A 19,069-nucleotide genomic window follows, 5' to 3' on the forward strand; every position below is an offset into this window, starting at 1 on the left:
GACAGCACCAGACAGGTGTAAATTGTCACGCACACTAATGCACTGCACACTAACTGGTTCACACTAAAAATTCCCTAGCCTCGTTTCTACATTAACACGCACTAGACCAGTCCTAAGAGAATGTGCCATTGTTTGTGTGGTGTTCCACAGATTTAACTCCAGTATTTATCTGCATGCATTCCTGCTCTGTCTCCTGTGTTTGGTGTAGTCAAATGGAATGGTGGAGGTGTTTGTTGGAGCAGGATGGAAGAGATGTCACTGTCACACCAGGGGAGGACCCTGAGGGATCAAGCACGCCTCATTTCAGTGCTGAGTTTTGTAGCTGTGCCTGCAGAGGTGCACACAGGTGTTTTCTTACCATGGGGATTGCCAGCAGCCTGGTGACATGCATGACTGTGGTCTCCAGAGCTTAGTGTGGGGTAAGTGAAGGCAATGTCTCAGGAGAAATTCCCTAGACAAGGGTGATAATATGGTGCTAGTCTGGGACGGCTGGTGTGGAACAGGCTCAGTTCTGAACCAATTCATTCCTCTTCAAACTCTCCTGCAGTGTACTGACCTCCCCTTTTCCCCTTTAAGCAGCTAAGTCAGTTTCCCTCATTTTGAGAGCCACTATCTTCTCCCCACCTCCCATGCCCACAACTAGAAGAATCAGCATCAAGGGGAATGGTGAACCTGGAGCCTGTCCCCCACTTCTGGAGGCAGCATGGGGGCAGGAAGGGAGTTCTGGGTTCTTTCATCTATTGGAAAGCAGCAGAGCCCACTCCCTTGGTTTGGTGGAGCAGCCCAGGGGCTGGTGGGGTATTTGTAGGGAAGAAGGAGGAGGGCACAGATGGCCCTGCATCCCTTCTCCTACACTTATGACACTGGAAAGGAAGGTGTGCGGTTTTCCCCTCTTATGGTTCTGCTCTGCCACTACTTCTGAGTTCACAGAGATCAAAGGTCCCTTTGAGAATCATCCCTTAGTCAGAGAGGGATCATAGAAAAGTTACATTTTGAAAACCTCGTTCTTTGTCAAAGCTCTATCAGTTACACTGGATTACCAAAAATCATATTGTTTGAACAATCCCTTACATTAATAATTGCCCTTGTATAGGGACGTGCTGGCCCTTCAGTAGCTGCGCCAGAGCACATGCTAAAGGGGTTAAAGTTGACAAAGAGGAAGAGCCTGCACCTTCCTAACCACCACACCGCTCCAATGCCTCCTTCCCTCTCCTCCCCTCATTGCTCCATCACTCCCTATTCCCTAGCGCCCAGCAAAAAAAGTTGTAAGAATATGGAAATGTTGTGTGCAGCTCACATTAGGGGGTCTGTGTATCAGGAATTCTTTGACTTAATGACCAACAAACTAGCTTACCCCTGATCACACTCAGTCTCTTTAGTCTGGACAAGGACATTACTCTAACTGCTTCTTCTTAAAGTCTTTTATCTTCCCTCTATTTAATTAAAGTTAGTTTCTGTGACAATTCTTCTAAAGTTAAATCTGGGCCTGCATGTGGATTTTAGAGAACTTTAAACTAGAAATTTTAGTCTCAGGGGAAAACCTCCAAAAAGAGTCCTGCAGAATGAAGGTAGAGAACAAAGATCACACACTAGACATGTTCTCTAAAAGCTGCAAAGGGTAGGGCTCAAACTCTGCGTTGCTCAGGGTCAGTGACCATATTACGTCTCTTCGAGTCAACTAGTTGTGACAACAGACTGCTTAGAAACCCAACAGCTATTAACACAGAGCCCTAGTCTTGTTGTACATTTTATTCTCTTTAGCTTGAATTGCTGATGTTCTGACCTTGAGTCCTAAACTTAATCCTGAATAACATCCCCGTGCTTCCCCAAAGGCATATTTTGGTGCTTTGTACTAGCTGAGTAAGTTCTGAACCACTGAGATGAGTTTGGGTAGGATCAGAAATATAGGTGAGCCCAGATGTGCACAAAAAAGAGAAGAACTAAGTGATTTTGCAAAATGTATTTTCCTCTGTTAGAGCCCTATAAAGTATGTAAGCAGTTCAAATTATTTCTCCCAACCAACATCATCATGCATTTTTCAAAAGCAAATATCATCTGCCATCACATTGCCCAAATATCTCACTTCCTTAGGTCCCTATAACGTTCAAGCCTTCTCTAATCTTTACTAATCAGTTTGTGTTATTTGCAAATGTTATCATCTTACAGTTCACCCTCTCTTCCAAATCACTGGTGTATCTGTCCTAATATGGAACCCTGTGGTACCTCACTGTTAATCTTTTGCAATGCTGCAAATTAACCATTTGCTCTTACTTTATTTTCTGTCTCTTATTCAGTTCCTAATCCATGACAATACTTTACCTCTCATTCCATGACTATTGCGGCTTCCTTAACAGCCGTTTGTGAGGGACTTCCTCAAAAGATTTTAGAAAATCTTAGGAAAATTTTAATTAACCAGTTCTCTATTCAGTATTTTACTGACACACTCAAAAAATTCTAATAGATTCACTTTTCCTTTACAAAAGCCTTAGTCAGGAAATACAACAACTTTTTGAAAGTAGCAAAAAACACCAAACCAAACACCAAACTAATACATTTTATCCAATGGGATCAAAGCACACAAATGAATTAAAGTTTGCTGTCTGATCATGTTGAAAATGCCACAGCTCAGCTATAAACTTGAACTCAAAGAATTAAAGCATTTAAGACCATTTGTGCACATCTGGACTCACCTACAGTTTAAAAAACAGTTGCCTTAAATTGCCAACTCTAAAAAAAATGTCAGTTTTTGTTGTAAAGTATGCTGCAAAGCAGGACAATCTTTGGTACATGATGATAAATAGAGGAAGGGTTTGTTAAAATCTCTCTGACCCTCTACATATATAAAATACAGTTCAGGAGAACTGTGGAAAAGGCTAGAGGCACATGATCGTCTCTGAGAAAGTCACAAAGCACTGCCATGGTTACAGGGCTGGATTATGACATTCTGAGGCCCTAAATTATGTCAAGTGTAAGAGGCCCCATAACATAAAAAAATGAATTTATTATTTTCACAGAAAGGACATTGACTATATAAAACACAAAAGCTTTATATTTGCATATATACAAATGTGAAGCTGTAAAACTAGAATAATAATCTTCATTTTCAGCAGCCCTCTCTGTAATGATGACATCATGACAGAAATACATTTTAGACAAATTCTTTCAACTAATTGCATCTGTAAGTAAAGTAGAAGTAAAAAATTCAGTAAATAATACAATTTACTAGAAGAGTTCTCAGGAAATTTTTCTTTTCTGTTGGGACATCTAAATTGTGGAATTCCTTGTCTGAATACACAATGGGACTCTTAGAGGATATCAGATGGCAACAGAGGATACAAGAGGCAAGAGAGGATATAGGATGCATATAACCCACAAGCTTAAATCTCAACTATTAGTTATATTGATATGAATTACACCCAGGTAATAAACAAACCATCCGAAAATTGTATGCGTGTTGTATTTTTCCAATAAATTGATTGGCTTTGTTTTTATAGAAGGTTATGCTGAATTACCTAATATTGGTACTAAAATTAGTAGCAGAAAGTTTTTATTGAAATCAGTAAAAAATAATTTTATATTATAAATATTGAGATTTATAGATCTATACAACAACAACAAATATTTTTTAAGATATTTTTTACAAATATCCTGGTAAAATAACATCAATATATATATGCCAAAAACCTGTTATTTTACCAGGATATTTCTGTGAAAGCTAGTGCTATTTTGCCTATGTTCTCCCACGAAAACAGGAGAGGATATATAATTTCTTAAGAGAGAGAGGGAGAGGACACCAGGCTGGATATTGGCCTTGTCAATATATGGGAGAGGAAAAAAGAAACAAAGCAGAAAGAGAAGTGGGGGGACGGGGGAGGGACCGTATGTAGAGTGTGAGAAGACAGGAGGATTTGCATACAGAGGATGCAATGATAATATTCTCTTTATCCCATCCTTTGCTTGTTTTGTCTATTTAGATTGTAAACTCTTTGGGATAGGGATTCTCTCTTATTTTGTGTTTGCAGAGTGACCAGCACCATGGAGCCCTGATCTCAGTAGGAGTCTGCAGGTGCTACCATAATAATAAATAATAGCATGAGGAAGAAGAGGAGCTTCACGTGTCGGTTGTTGATAAGGAGGAGTGGTAAGAATTATTGTGCCACAGATTAAATCAGACTATCTCAAATTCTTACAACTAGTAAAAACCATGTGCGTGTTTCTCTGTCTTCCATCTATAATGCTTTTGCTTTAGTGCCTTGCAGGTTTTAGTTAACAATGCATTTCATAGACAGTTCAGCAGAATCCTCTATGTGTTTTATTTATTTCAACTTTTTCATGCCTATTCCGATTAAACAGTGTTTCATATAAAAGAATTCATAACTGATAACACACTTAATGGACCACACCTGGGCAAAGAAAAAAACAAAACCAACAGAAGTACCATAAGCGCACGCCATCAGCCTGGCTTCTTCCCTAAATGCCTGAGAAAACAGCTGTATGTCCATGGGGTACAATGACTCAGACTTAAGTAAACATTAAGGGCCAGATTCTGATCTCCTTACTCATGCTGAATAGCAACACCTCACTCTAGGAGTGGCTCCACTGAAGCGAGTTTAGATACAATAGCTTAAACCACATGGATGTATAAATGTTCTCTTGGGCATTTGGAGAGGTGGGCAAGATGATGGTGTGGGGATGAGGGGTTCTGTTGATAGGTTCCTTGTTAAGGGGGTTGGGGTTTTTGTTCTTTTTGCTTAAGCACAGTCCATAAAATTAGGTGCTGACCACTTGCAAATCTGGCCCTAAGTGTGTAACTGAGTTTCAATTCTGTGAATGAAATGCTGTTGAATTGTGGAAGTCAATGGGAAACCTGAGTAGCAAGGTGCTATACAAAAAGTGTCTGGCTCTACGTCGTTGGATTCAGAGCCATTTAGAGCTGCTGTTACTAAACCTTTCAGTTTAATTTTTAATCCTTATCCAGCTCCATACATTAGGTTTTGTGGGCCTCATACTTGGCACCAAAACCACCACTGTAGACACCAGCAGCAGGAGGGGTTTTATTTTCTTAAGATTAATTACAGATGAATGGGTGGGGTTTTTTTGGTCTAAAATTGAATTACTTGTGTGGCGGGGTCTTGTCTTGTAGGAGGTAAACTCCTGTTCTACTGCACAAGCATTCCTTACCCAAGGCTAAAATCCTCCAGCCCTGGGAAGCCTGAAAGACAAGAGAAACAATGTAGTTCTGCTGCATGGGGAAGTCCAGACCTGGAGAGGTTATACAGGGACACTGGGCAACACCTGCGTGGCATACAGCTTTGATTTACAATCATAGAATATGGAAGGGACCTCAGGAGCTCACCTAGTCCAACCCCCTGCTCAAAGCAGGACCAACACCAACTAAATCATCCCAGTCAAGGCTTTGTCAAGCTGGGCCTTAAAAACCTCAAAGGAAGGAAATTCCACCACCTCCCTAGGTAACGCATTCCAGTGCTTCACCACCCTCCGAGTGAAAAAGTTTTTACTAATATCCAACCTAAACCTCCCCCATTGCAACTTGAGACCATTACTCCTTGTCCTGTCATCTTCTACCACTGAGAACAGTCTAGAGCCATCCTCTTTGGAACCTCCTTTCAGGTAGTTGAAAGCAGCTATCAAATCCCCCCTCATTCTTCTCTTCTGCAGGCTAAATAATCCCAGTTCCCTCAGCCTCTCCTCATAAATCATGTGTTCCAGTCCCCTAATCATTTCTGTTGCCCTCCGCTGGACGCTTTCCTATTTTTCCACATCCTTCTTGTAGTGTGGGGCCCAAAACTGGACACAGTACTCCAGATTTCTGGCAACATCATCATGACAGTGGGGAAAGCCTCGGAGGCACAGGTATAAATCCAAAGTATTAACTTTGAAATATTGGTTGTTTCTAGATGTTATGCTGAATTTAAACTTTGGATCTTCACTGTACGGTCAGCTGGGGATATTCAGAGTGGGCTCTGTAGATGGATCTACAGTTTTTGGCTGGTTGACAGAAATGTATACAAATGTCTCAAACTCTGGTGAACTTTTCCTGCTGTCCCACCTGCAGTAGTTACACCCTGTTCTAGGCCAGTCACTGCATTTATAGCTCTAACGTTCTCTAGACACTATTGCTTCCCTAAACAGAATAATTTTTAAGGCAGCCTGTGAACACAGTTATACATCTCCCCCTGAACCACCTCAGCGGCAAGTAGGGGCAACAGATATTCAGTTCAGAAGTGGAGAAAATAGATTCCCTGTTTTTGAAGCATCACAGAGCCATTAAAAGGGACAAGTAAAATAAAAACAATATAAATCGGTGCTTCTGTCCCTGAATGTTTGAAGCCACAGTTGTATATTTGTACTCTCAGACATGCAGTTTTTAGGCCTCAATCCTAACTGAGGCTGAGCCCTCTGGCTCTGATTCAGCAAAGCCTTTAGGCATGTGCTTAATTATGACAATATCTCTAGAGCTGCTCACCTACTCTGAATTAAGTACCTTCTTAAGAGCTTTCCTGGCTCAGGGCCAGAGTGCTCAGTACTTGTAGGATCGAGCCCCTAGTTTGTTGATAGAGAGAAGTCTAAATCTGTTTTCCCTGCATTAAAGTCTTGGCTTTGCTACAGCTCCTGTTTGGGTGTGTTCTGAAAATGACCAGATGCCAGCTCCTGAGTCATCGGGTTCCATCTGAACTAACTGAATTGTTCTTGACAGAACATTTCACAACAGGTAGTCACTTGAAGATCTACAAGTTGAGATGCGATTTACTTGTTCAATAATTCCCCAAATTGAGTTTAGATTGTTAAACAGTTACTTAGTTGCCTATAGTGATGCGTAGGTGTACTCCTGACTGACTGAGGTAGCAATTTCACCTCAGAGCTTGGAAAACAATACAAACTAGTAGACTTAAGGAACCTGGCCATGCTCCATTTCACAGCTGCCAAGCAGGCCACTGGGGTGCTGTGCTGGGATCTCTCAAAACTGGGTGATTGGGGAACAAAATGGCAGATGAAATTTATTGTTGATAAATGCAAAGTAATGCACATTGGAAAGCATAATCCCAACTCTACGTATAAAAGGATGGGGTCTAAATTAGCTGTTACCACTCAAGAAAGATCTTGGAGTCAGTGTGGATAGTTCTCTGAAAACATCCATGCAATGTGCATTGGCTGTCAAAAAAGCAAAGAGAATGCTGGGAATAATTAAGACGGATAGATAATAGGACAGAAAACATCATGTTGCCTCTAAATAAATCCATGGTACACCCACATCTTGACTGCTGTGTGCAGATGTGGTCGCTCCGTCTCAAAAAAGATATATTGGAATTGGAAAAGGTTCAGAAAAGGGAAACAAAAATGATTAGGGGTATGGCTTCCGTATGAGGACAGATTAATAAGACTGGGACTCTTCAGCTTGGAAAAGAGATGGCTAAGGGGAGATATGATTGAGGTCTATAAAATCATGACTGGTGTACAGAAAGTAGATAAGGAAGTGTTGTTTTCTGCTTCTCATAACACAAAAACTATGGGTAACCAAATGAAATTAATAGGCAGCAGGTTTAAAACAAATAAAAGGAAGTATTTCTTCACACAACGCACAGTCAACCTGTGTAACTCCTTGCCAGAGGATGTTGTGAAGGCCAAGACTATAACAGGGTTCAAAAAATAACTAGATAAATTCATGGAGGATAGGTCCATCAATGGCTATTAGCCAGGACGGGCAGGGATGGTGTCTCTAGCCTCTGTTTGCCAGAAGCTGGGAATGAGCGACAGGGGATGGCTCACTTGATGATTAGCTGTTCTGTTCTTTCCCTCTGGGTCACCTGGCACTGGCCACTGTCAGAAGACAGGATACTGGGCTTGATGAACCCCTGGTCTGACCCAGTAGGGATGTTCTTATGACAGCCTTTTACATAGAAACAACAACAACTCCTCCACTTTTCCAGCACTGGTGAAGAGACCCACAGCATTTTTGTTTTAAACGTGTTTTAAACCAAGATTCATTCAGAAGTTCTTCCCCTTGCCTCCCCCTCCCTGCGGTGCCATCACATCCTATTTGCTCTGCTCTTCCTTTAGTATCCCTTCCTGCATTCAGATCCATGTGGGCAGATACCAGATACTGACTGTGAGACTGTGTAGGAGTAAGGGCCCACTGCACTGACCTGAATATAAGATTAAAGAGTATCCATTTTTAGCTGTATTATAAGGCACCTTGCATGTTTATGGCACTGTGAGAGCAGGAAATAATAATAAATACTTACCTTCCCCTAGGATTCTGGGCTAAGTGACCTATAACTGCTTTTCTAGAAAGAAAGATAAATAAATTAAACAAACCACAACAACTCCCCTTCTATTTTTAAAGCAATTTTCAAAATCCCACATTGCTTGAGAATCTCTTGGAGATGGATTCTCACCTTGTGGAAGGAAACCATTTCAGTCATGCACAAACACGTGTTTGTGTTTCATTTTTGGGGGGGTGGGGGCAGCTGAGTAATTCAATGTTGGGAGATTTTCAAAAGGCACAAATGGAAAATAGGTGCCAGTCCCCACTGAAAGTTACGAGGAGCAGGACACTTATCTCCTCCTGTATTCCTAGATTTAAGCAAGGTAAGCTGGGCTAAAAGGTTAATTAAAGGCTCTCAGAAAGGGAAATGCTCCCCCTGCCCCGTTAAACAAAACATTTCAAGCACTATATCCTTAGCTATGATGATTGACACAAGCTTGAGAATCTGGCCCAAGGTTTATTATATGACTAAAATATTTGTCCTCATGAAAAAAACAAAAGAAAAACAAACAAAAAAACCCTAAGGCTACAAGAGCCTAATGTAGTTCTGTAGCATTTCCATCATTAAGGCTATAACTAAAGCCTGTTGAGAATTTTCTGTCAGCGTTATTTTCTGTTGACAAACGCAGTTTCTACAAAACTCAAAGTTCCCCATCAGAGAACATGAAGTACACCATTTTGTTTTGGAACAGTTCAATGCAAAGCAAGACATTCCGGTTTGTTAAACTAAACGGACCCATTTCATTTTGAACATACAGTTCAACATTAAACTAAACAACATTCAACATCTGCCTAAGCTGCTGCGGTGTCCCTTGAGAATGACAGTGCAGGTGCTTCATGCTCCCATTCTCTCCTATGGGCTGGGCTTCATCTTCCCTGGTGCAAAGCAGTCTCCTGTTCGAACAAATTGCATTGTGCATCATGGGATTCATAGGACTGTGGTGTGTTAGCCCAGTCCATAGCTGTGAATGAAGACATGAGGGATCTGAACTACAACTCCCATGAGGCACTGCAGCACCCGTGGCAGATGTAGTTTAATGTGAGACTGACTTGCAACAGAACATCACAATTTGGCTCAGCAAATGGAAACGAAACCTTTCTGAACTGAATTTTTTTAAAGAACTTTTTGTTCCAGAAAAAAGTTTCCATATTTTAACATTTCATCCCAATTTGGGACAAAAAACAAATCTCAAATATCAGAGATTCTCACAGGACAGAAATTCTGGTTTCTCTCAGCACTAGTTATAACTTTTCATAAATGCAAAATTGCCCCAGAGCAAAGAAAATTATTATTTATTAATAATACTGCGTTAGCACCTAGACGCCTTGATCTGTGATCAAGGACCCATTGTGCTAGTCACTGTTTACACTTACATAATAATAACAACACAGTCCTTGTGTTTAATCTAAACAAAATAAATAGATACGTCTAGACCAACTCTAGCCTGATACCATTAATTTCCCTATTAAAACAAGCACAAAATAATAAATCTAAAATGTGATTTTTCTTGATTCTTCTCCTCTGAGAAGAATCAAGTAAAATGTCTGGATCATTTCAGACAGATATCAGTTGGAAATATTCATTTGCAGGACAAGAAACCATGTGCAAATGGACTCTTCATCATCCTCCACCACTGCTGAAATAGACCAGCTCCAGGAGTCAGTTTGCTTGGGTGTCCATATGTTCCTCTAAGCATTTGCCTATGAAAAAGGAGATAACGCATGCAAATGCCTGTTTATATAGGAAAATTCATGTGCAAACAGGGACATACACACCAGAGGCACAGACTCTGAGTCTGGTTTGAAGGTAATTTAAATGAAAATGTGAAGACTTGGTATAGATGAGACCATGAACTCAATAACTATAGGTGCTGGAATTTGCAAAGCTCTTATGGTGATCAGATGATTGTGGGGTTATGTCTGACACGTGATTTCTAAATGCATATGCACGGTGCTATGTGTGAAAAGTCAATTGTTTTGTATGTATTGTTGTGAACTGGCTTAAGGGGTGTTTTAGTTACAGACATATGAGAGACTAAACTTTGTTCACTTTAAGTATCACATGGGTGGGAGGGGAGCCGCACAACAGGAGTTAGTAATTTTCTTTTTCCTTGCACCACACAACTTCTGCACCCAATGCACACCCAGATACACACACACACAGCTCTGTTCCATGGAGGGTTTTCAAACATGGCAGGAAAAAAGTCCCATCAACTCTTCCTATCTTCTGCCAATGCAGCCAAATTTTCAACAATGCCTTCTGAATTCATCCCTGCTGTTTTGGTGCACAGATGAGGGTAGTTAAAATACAGGGCTAGAGGCCCTCTGAAAAATGTTCCCTGTGTGACATATTGCAATTTACAGGAAACTTTCAAAAGCTATACTGCCAAAGCAAGCTGCACCCCCCCAATCCCTGAGTTGTCCCAGGCCGGGCCTATATTTACCCAAAATGATTCAAAGTAACTGGGCCTTAAGAAATCATGGACCCAGCTGAGTTTCCTGTGTCCTGTCCTACATTTCCACTCCCTCCCTTTTACTCCAGTACCTGTTGTAAATACTCATCGCAGAAGGTCACGAGTGCTTCTCCCCTCCCACCCTGCTCCCGGTCCCAAAGTTGTTAGCAAGCAGGTCCAGTCTGCTCATAATCTGAGTGTCAATGAGGAGGAGAAAACCCTTTCAGATAAATTCCCAAAATCCAGAGCAACACTATCTGGAAGTAGATCCAGCTGACGCTCCTAATGACCTTTGCTGCCAAGTGTGAGTCCCTTTGGAGTTACCCAGGAGGTATTTTTCTACTCTCTTCAGTACCTTCTTAGCTTCTAAGGACAAGCTCCTGCTTTTCTTTGATGACTGATACAATAATATCATTCTGACAGTAACATGCATCTTATTTTGACATGATTCACCGCTCAGCAAAAAACAGTGTCAAAGATTACTGGGTAATGCCATAAAACAGCTATCCTTGCCAACAGATTGATAGAAGCAACTTCTTGAACACCTGGCTTGAGCTAGTGCTAAGAACACAATTATCCCCCTTTCATATAGGCAGAAAATGGTATCCTTTAAGATATTAATGCCCCAATTAAATGAAGGATTTAAGCACATGCCTAGCTTTAACCACGTGTGGTTCTGTTAACATTGAGTACGTACTTCAGTACCTTGCTGAATCAGGTCCTAATTGTCATTCCACCACTAGGGGGAAGAGGTGAAAGGTCTACCTTCCTTGAGAAGACAACGTGTGACTTCTTCTAAATGGTACCTGTTGACTGACTGACACACTGACACAGTGTGACAATGAGGAACACTTCTGTTCCAAAGAAAAGAACTTTTAGTTTTGTTATGACTAAAGTATCTGGCTTCCATATGAGGACTGTATGTTTGAAATAATTAGTAAAAGCAATAAGCAGGCAGAGGAGATAGCCTTAAGGGACAGAACATTTTGAAATATTATGCTTATTATGAAGTGGTCACGTGGGTTTTTTTATGAGTAGAAGTGTGGGTGTGACCATGATCTCAGTGTTTCTACTCTGTTATATGTTTCTTTATTATTTATACCAAAAGGCACTGGCATTGTTTATGTAATGTAGATGTGTATCATCGGAAAATAGCTTTAGAAGGACTCCTTCTTCTTCTAGTCTGACAATTGCATAGCAGGAGCAGGAATTAACAATTACAGACTTGAAAAGTATAATGCCTTCACAAGTTATAAAGACTTACTGTGAATAACAAACAAAGTGAAAGCAAGGATAAGATCAGTAATAATACATACATACAGAGCCTTTCATCCAAGGATCTTCAAGCACTTAATACACATTAAATAATGACCAAGTAAATATCACTTCCATTGTACAATTGGAGAAACTGAGGCATAAAGTGGTTAAGTGATTTCCTTCCAGGATCCCCCAGCAAATTCATGTCAGAATCAGGCATAAAACCTAGTTCTACCCTACCTCTCCCTCGATCACAGAGTAAGACAATTGGCAGAAGGAAGGTCTAAATGATCAACTGTAATAGGTCTTTTCTATCTCCAGATTCCCTCATTGAGAAAAACCTTCTCAAGGAAGCTACAATAGAAGGTTAGAATTAAGTAGCAGATGAAACCTTGTGGTAGTTATTCAGACCAGCCAAAATCCTGAGTCACTGTCTAGGGAAGTTGGTTTCCTATCCACTGGGAATAGGTACTTTGTCCAATGTCTTTGTTTCTGCTATTGCTTTACTTAATGTTGTATTGAGTGTAAGAAAATCTTGGACTCATTCTGCAATGCAAATTATTTTCCTCCCACATATTATTTGCTTCAGTCTGCATTATTTTCACATCTAGATACTGGCAGAATTTGCTGATCCCTTGGTTTCAGTCTGTAGCATTTCCTCAAGGATATTTTCAGTTAGAGCACTCATCTGGTTCAAATGTGATCAGAAGACTTGTGCTATGGAGATAGCATGCTCTGACTGTTAGGCCTTCTCTAGGTTACAATCCTGAACCCTCCTAGAACCATGTAACAAAAAATCTGGGAAAAGTGACAAGATTTTTTGTGGCTTTAAGCAAAGAAAGACACAGAGCTAAATACTTTGCATCAGTTTTCACCAGAGGATTTTGGGGAGATTCCGACCTTGGATCTACTTTTTTCAAACGCACCTGCCAGGGATAAAGGCAGTGTTAGAATAAATTGAAAACCTAAGAGCATCTAGTCAGCACTAGGCCCAGATGATGCACACTCAACTGTTTTAAAGGAACATAAGAATGGAGTGGCTGAACTGCTAAGAAAAATATTCAGTTGCTCATCAGAATCAGCTTTTATACTGGAGAACTAGAAGGTAGCAGGTTTTCATACATTACAAGACCAGAGGGGACCACTGTGATCATCTAGTGTGACCTCCTGTATAACACCAGCCATAGAACTTCCAAAATAATTTCTAGAGCAGAACTTTTAGAAAAACATCCACTCTTGACTTAAGATTGTCAATGACAGAACAATGCTTTACCTCAGATGTGACTTGAGCCCACAACTCCTGGCTTAGGAGATCAATGACTTATCCATTAGGCCACTGGGTCTACTAGCTATAATTGTCTTTAAGAATGGTATTAGCAGTGATCCTAGGAATTTCAGACCAGTAAACTTTATTCAGTATTGAAAAGTTTGTTAAAACAGACTTATGAAGCTGCAAGAGGAATGTAATAAGGTAGGGACAAAGAGCATGGCTTTTATAAAGGAAAATCATCCTTTCATCTCTTAGAATTATTTGAGGCACAGAAAAACCACAAAGAGATTGACAAAGACTGACACTGATCAGTTAGAGAGGAGACAATAACTTGTGTCATGGTAGAGGCATACAAAATAATGGATGATTGAGAGAAGGTACATTGTTTCTCCTTGTTTACCTCTCATAATACAAGACGATGGGGGGATTCAGTGAAATCAAAAAGCTACAAAAATGTAAAACAGATCAAAGGAAATACTTTTGCATTGTGTTAAAAAAAAAGGAACATACAGAACTCGCTGCAATGTGATATCATTATCGATTGTACTTATATGGCCTCCATTACCATAGTATGGGAGTGCTTCACAATCATTAATATAGTTCTCCTCACTACACCCTGTTGAGTTAGGGAAGTACGATCATCCCCATTTTACAGATGGGAAACAGAGAGAGAGATAGATGAAATTACTTGCCAAAACAACATAAGACTCCTGTGGTGGAACAGAGAACAGAACCCGAGTATTTTAAGTCTCAGATTAGCACCCTAAGGAGAGGAACATTATTCCCCACTGAGGCCAAGAGCTTAGTAAGATTCAAAATAGCATTAGATGTTTATATAGACTACAGGAACACCCTCATTTATATTAGGTATGATTTATATAATTAGAGATCTAGGCCCTGTTAACCCACTAATACAATGCTGTTGTTCTGGGGTCTCTAATGCTGCAGGATAAGGTTTACATTCTGAAGATTAAAAGAAAAATTTCACTTGTCAATGGCAGCTCTGTATCTCAGATGTACCATTATGGGACTGCTGGGTCAGGCTGACCCCCTGCTTGGCAGTCTGGAATAGTAGGTGAAGATTTTGTTCTGCTGTCTTGGAAAACAGAGGTTTTAGCCCCAAGTAAGCCAGGGCATAAACCTAAATAAGACTTTTATAGCTGTCAGAGATGTCCTGAACGACAGACTAATGGCTTCAAAAAGATGCCATGCACTGACATACTTCCAAGCTGCTTAATTTACAGAAGCAGGCTACATTTAAGCAAAGATTGGAGCCTGTGACATAAAACCAGCAAAAGCATAGAAATTCGGATTTAATGCTGACATCCCCTTAACCTCACACCACAGTTCCAGTTCCCAAATAGAGCTCCGCAAGGTTAGGGTCAATCTGAGTGTCATTGCTTTGTGTCACCACCTTTCTGTTATCTAAATCATACACATAACACAATCTAGAGATTGAAGATTGTAAGCTTCTCTATCCAGCCATTGAAGTACAAGAAAAAAAAAAAGATACAGAAAAATTTCTAAGATAACAAATACCAGAAGGTTAAATTATCTGTGTGACCTATCTCTAACCTGAACACTATGGTTAATAGGTTTCCTGTAGCCATCATGTGATTAGACAGCTCTTGCACCTGTTAACATATTTAGGCATATTTTTTGTTGTTAACGGCCACTGTTTCTTTCTAAATAAACCACTGCTTCATCTTAAATTGCTAAAGTCAACTTCCTCAAGCAACCACAAAATGAGAGGTTCTCGTGGGAAAAAAAAAAGTACCAGGCTTCAGCTTTCAATTTAAACCATCACAGTGAAATTTACAAGTTATTTCATTGGAGGGAAGAAAAGAAAATCAAACTGATAAAAAGTTCATAATAAAATTAGATACAACAACAAATAGTGGAAAATCAAATAATGTGGATGTAGTTACACCACTATAAAAGTGCTTATTCCAGTCTAGTTTAAGATTCCAGTTTGTTGAAGAGAAAAGGCTATACTGATATAAAGCACCTTATGCCAGTACAACTGTATCTACACTAGGACTTTCACAAACAAAACTATGTCAGAAAAATAAATACATAAAATAAATCACACCCCTTACCAGCATAGTTATGGCTGTAAAACTTTTACATTTAGATAAGACCTTAGCCATGTTCCTCCCTTCTCTCACATAACTCATAATAAAGCAAGAGTCTTCGTTTAATTTTTTCTTCCAAATTATAATTCAGGGCCATACTCTAATACCCTTACTTCTGTTGGGAAGTGAATTAGTCCATAAAAGACCCATTTGAATCGGATTCTCATGTATAGTAAGGTTGCTTTACATCTTCCTGACAGGGAAAAGAGATCTTGAAGTGAGTGTAAATGTACCTGCTTCTCACTTTTCACCACTCGGGCTGCCAAGGAGCCTTTTAACTGGCCTTAGTGTGACTGAGAATCAAGTCCATTGCACAGAGATTACTCATATGGAGTAAGGCCTGGTCTACATAGAGTGTATGTCAATAACTTGTTGGTTAGAAGTCTGATATTTTACTGAAATAGTTATAACCCCTAGTGCGGATGCAATATAAAGGAGTCTTTTTCCAGATAGTTTATTCCTAGTCCTGCACAGGATTAGATATTTTGGTATAAAGTACCTTTGCATTGGTATGACAGAGTCCACACCAGGGGGTTGCACCAAAATAGTTAAAGCAGTACAAGTTCAGACAAGGCCTTGAGTATGATGCCATCAGAGTATCAGAATCTTGTCCCTAGTGAACTGGTCCTCTCTATGGCCATGATCCTACATGAGATCTATATTGGCAGAGCCCTGCCCCAGTTTCAGCTCAATGCAGGACCACACCATCCATTATATAAGGCTACTCTGTGCTAACTATGCACACACCAAAAAGTCACAAAGAGACCAACCACATGCACCATGCCCCTCCCATATCAATCACTTATTTTAAAAAGAAACAACTCCTGCAAAATCCAGAATGTGAGGCAAATAAACTTTCTTTCAAGTGTGGTGTTTGTGTAGGCTGTCAGACAAGTTTGGTAACTTGCAACAAAATTTGATAGCCAGACAATAGAAAAAAGAATGAGAGAGAGAGAGAGAGAGAGAGAAACCAGACCTTTTGCCTTAATTATTTAAATGGTTTATATTAGTAGTCAATGCATATGCGGTCTGATCTTGCATCTCAGAAGTCAATGGCAAAATTCCCATGGTCTTCAATAGGCACAGGATCAAGCCCTTGGTTTTTGCATGGATTTCATGGTAATCCTCACAAATACCATCTCTCTCCCCTTCATGTGAACTCATTCTTTTTGAAGCTTCAATTTCAGCATAATCATTATTGCCTACATAATACCTGAGCAGTAACCAGGATGTGGTTAGGTTGCCTGGAGTTGTCTTTTACTTATTTTTGAATTTACAGTATCTTAAGTATTCTACTAAAAATGTTTTATACTTACGATTTTGAACAATGACTTAACAAGGAATGGTACAATGAGCTGCTAGTTTGTACTGGTAACACTAGGGTATTCCTTGCATTAGACTATATCCCTTTTGACAAGATAGACTGCATCCCAGATTTGTGTATGATGTATTGGGTGGCCTCAAAATTAGTCAACCAGAGAGCTTGTTTTTGCTGCTTACTCAGTTCTTCCCAACTATTTGTGTAGTGCACCAAAATGCTCCTGAATGTTTTTTTAAATATTGCTTGCCTACAAAATGTTGGCAGAACCCCATGCCACTCAGCTTATCCAATACCTTACTAAAGTGTGCTTTATTTGCAAATGACGTGTAAAAATATCATTAGGAAGGCCAAAAAATAATTTGAAGAACAGATAGCCAAAGACTCAAAAAGTAATAGCAAAACATTTTTTAAGTACATCAGAAGCAGGAAACCTGCTAAACAACCAGTGAGGCCTCCGTACGATTGAGATGTTAAAAGAACACTCCAAGGACAATAAGGCCATTGTGGAGAAACTAAATTAAATCTGTGCATCGGTCTTCACGGCTGAGGATGGGAGGGAGATTCCAAAACCTGAGCCATTCTTTTTAGGTGACAAATCTGAGGAACTGTCCCAGATTGAGGTGTCATTAGAAGAGGTTTTGGAACAAACTGATAAACAAAACAGTAATAAGTCACCAGGACCAGATGGTATTCACCCAAAAAGTTTCTGAAGGAATGCAAATATGAAATTGCAGAACTACTAACTGTAGTCTGTAACTTATAATTTAAATCAGCTTCTGTACCAAATGACTGGAGGATAGCTAATGTGATGCCAATTTTTAAAAAGGGCTCCAGAGGTGTTCCCGGAAATTACAGGCTGGTAAGCCTGACTTCAGTACCGGGCAAATTGATTGAAACAATAGTAAAGAACAAAATTGTCAGACACTTAGATGAACATAATTTGTTGGGGAAAAGTCAACATGGTATTTGTAAAGGGAAATCATGCCTCACCAATCTACTAGAATTCTTTGAGGGGTTAACAAGCAGGTGGACAAGGGGGATCCAGTGGATATAGGGTACTTAGATTTTCAGAAAGCCTTTGACAAGGTCCCTCACCAAAGGCTCTTATGCAAAGTAAGCTGTCATGGGATAAGAGGGAAGGTCCTCTCATGAATTGGTAAGTAGTTAAAACAAGTAGGAATAAATGGTCAGTTTTCAGAATGGAGAGAGGTAAATAGTGGTGTACCCTAGGGGTCTGTATTGGGACCAGTCCTATTCAACATATTCATAAATTAGCTGTTACAGCTCAAAAGAGAGAGCTTGGAGTCACTGTGGATAGTTCTCTGAAAACATCCATTCAATGTGCAGCAGCAGTCAAAAAAGCGAACAGAATGTTGGGAATCATTAAGACCTCTATATAAATCCATGGTACACCCACATCTTGAATTCTGTGTGCATATGTGGTCGCTCCATCTCAAAAAAGATATATTGGAATTGGAAAAGTTTCAGAAAACAGGAACAAAAATGATTAGGGGTATGGAACGGCTTCCGTATGAGGACAGATTAATAAGACTGGGACTTTTCAGATTGGAAAAGAGATGACTAAGGGGGGATATGATAGAGGTTTATAAAATCATGACTGGTATGGAGAAAGTGAGTAAATAACACTTCCTTATTTCTTCTCATAACACAAGAACTAGGGGTCACCATATGAAATTAATAGGCAGCAGGTTTAAAATAAACAAAAGGAAGTATTTCTTCACACAATGCACAGTCAACCTGTGGAACTCTTTGCCAGAGGATGTTGTGAAGGCCAAGACTATAACAGGGTTCAAAAAAGAACTACATAAATTCTTGGAGGATAGGTCCATCAATGGCTATTAGCCAGGATGGGCATGTGTGGTGTCCCTAGCCTTTGTTTGCCAGAAGCTGGGAATGAGCGACAGGGAATGGATCACTTGACGATTACCTGTTCTGTTCATTCCCTCTGGGGCACCTGGCATTGGCCACTGTAGGAAGACAGGATACTGGGCTAGATGAACCTTTGGTTTGACCCAGTATGGCCATTCTTATGTTCTTAAGGAGACTATATACAAAAAGATAATTATTACATGTCTCTGTGGATGTCATCCTGTACCTAGTACTACACTTTTTTTTAATTACAATTCAGTTATCTTTCTAGAATCAGGTATATGTATATGATGATAACTATGTTGATATATCTCTGGAACTACATTCAAGATAACTTGGTTGGCGAAAGCAACTTGAAGATTCTGGCAAAATATTACTTTTATAGAGGACACATGTCTGATATTCGTGGGCATCTGGTTAACTCACCAGGTCCTTATAGATGAAAGGGTCTCATAA

This window comes from Lepidochelys olivacea, assembly GCF_965140295.1.
Source record: "Lepidochelys olivacea isolate rLepOli2 genome assembly, chromosome: 3".
In the NCBI taxonomy this organism is placed as follows: domain Eukaryota; kingdom Metazoa; phylum Chordata; order Testudines; family Cheloniidae; genus Lepidochelys; species Lepidochelys olivacea.